Below are 1,727 nucleotides of genomic sequence, written 5' to 3'. Positions count from 1 at the left end.
TCAGTCTGAGATTGCAGGGATCCCTGGCCAAGCTGCTGTTCCTCCATCGTGGAGGATGTGCCCTCTCAGCCTGGCCTGGTGCCCACCACAACCCCAACAGTTCTGACTGCTTTACCATCCACCTCAACATCTCCTTGTCCTTCCTTCTCCCAGCTCGTTTTGAGCTGGGTTTGCTCTGGGTTTGAGCATGTTTTCCTCTGGGTTTATTAATTTGTTAATCACCCTGTGAGGCTGCTCTGTTCGCCTCGCCAGGCTCGTGGCTGATGTCTGTGGCTGTGGCAGGGAGGGGTGATGTCCTTTCTGTGCCAGCAGCACTGCTCTGAGATGGTAGATCTCGATGGCACAGAGGTTTTGGAGGTGTGTGCACCCTTCTTTGGGCCCTCAGTGCATTCTGTGCCGAACTCTCACACAGTGAATGGATGCTGAGTGAGGAATTGCTGTCGTGGGACCTTCATCCCACTCGTGGTCCTTCAGAGCCGAAGCACATGCACACAAAATCTTCTATCAGAGTTTGCAAATTCATGCAGACAGGAGATGAAAAGCTCAGAGCAAATCTCTGTTAGTAATTTTCCAGAGGCACCACCGAAAGAAAGAGAATTTCACGCAGGACACTAAAAAAACCACTCCAAAAAGCCAAAACAAAGGCAAGTCCCTCCAGGTTTCAGTTCCAGAATTACTCCGATGTATCCGCTGCCCACGGTTTTCTGTGCAGAATATCCCTTGGGTCCCTCTGAGTCTGGAATTCTTTCCAGCACTGAGGATGGGGAGTGGAGATGCAGCAAGGAAAGCTCCTTTTCATCCAGAGCTCTGCCGCAGGAGGCTGAGCATCCCCCGGCTCCGGGCACGGCTCCGGTGCCTTCCCACAGGCACCATCCCAGCTGCCAGCTGATCTGCAAAGGTTGGCATCTGTGAGGTCTCGAGTGTAAAAATAACAGAGAGAAATCTCCCTTCCACAAGGCACAAATGAAAAGAGGATGGTTGAGATAACAGTGATTTAAAAACTCCTGGTAGTGCCTGGGGCGCTGCAGGGAGGGAATTGCAGGGAGGGACTTGCAGGGCCATGCCAGCTTTGCCCATGGACACCAGGTGCCTTCCTTGTTGTCCAGCTGGGGGAACCCAGTTTTCAGTTTCATTTTTCTTTAGGTTTCCTTCAGTTTCTCTATTTTTCTTTAGAATTCTTAGGCTCATTCTGTGCTTGTGTACTGGGTTTGCAGTGGGAAAAAAGCAAGTTTAGGAGGGTATGGGGGAAGGTTGTGTTGAACCTAATTTCTGTTAAAAATCCAAGGTGCTGGAGAAAAGGAGTTTCTGTGCTGGTTGAAACAAGGAATTTGGGATGAGATGCTGTAAAGAGCTCAGAAGCTGAAAATTTGAAGTTGGTAGCAGGTCAGGTATCTGTGACCTGCTGAGCTGTGTACCTGCAGCACCTTTTATGAGAAATTCGGGGGATTTGGGGGTTGAAAGTGTAGATAAGTAATGCTTTGCAACCCTGAGGGAGGCCAGAGACAGCCACGGTGGCTGGGACGTTCTGTGTGAGCCTGGAAGATCTGAGGGATGGATGGATGGATGGAGGGATGGATGGAGGGATGGATGGATGGATGGATGGATGATGGATGGATGGGTGGATAGATGGATGGATGGATGATGGATGGATGGATGGATGGATGATGGATGGATGGATGGAGGGATGGATGATGGATGATGGAGGGAGGGATGGATGGATGGATGGA

At 50.5% G+C, this 1,727-nt stretch overlaps 1 protein-coding gene across 12 annotated transcripts in view; it reads left to right on the top strand.

The window, feature by feature from the left end:
* Positions 1–1,727, top strand: part of ARHGEF9 (Cdc42 guanine nucleotide exchange factor 9) — a 197,578-nt gene that overhangs the window by 110,669 nt on the left and 85,182 nt on the right. The gene's annotated exons all lie outside the window — the stretch shown is intronic.

Source organism: Corvus kubaryi, unplaced genomic scaffold (genome assembly GCF_017639235.1).
Source record: "Corvus kubaryi isolate FWS band 111438036 unplaced genomic scaffold, C.kubaryi_AGA036_p1.0 37395, whole genome shotgun sequence".
Classification (NCBI taxonomy): domain Eukaryota; kingdom Metazoa; phylum Chordata; class Aves; order Passeriformes; family Corvidae; genus Corvus; species Corvus kubaryi.
The sequence above is the reverse complement of the archived record's forward strand: the minus strand, read 5'-3'. Positions and strand labels throughout refer to the sequence as shown.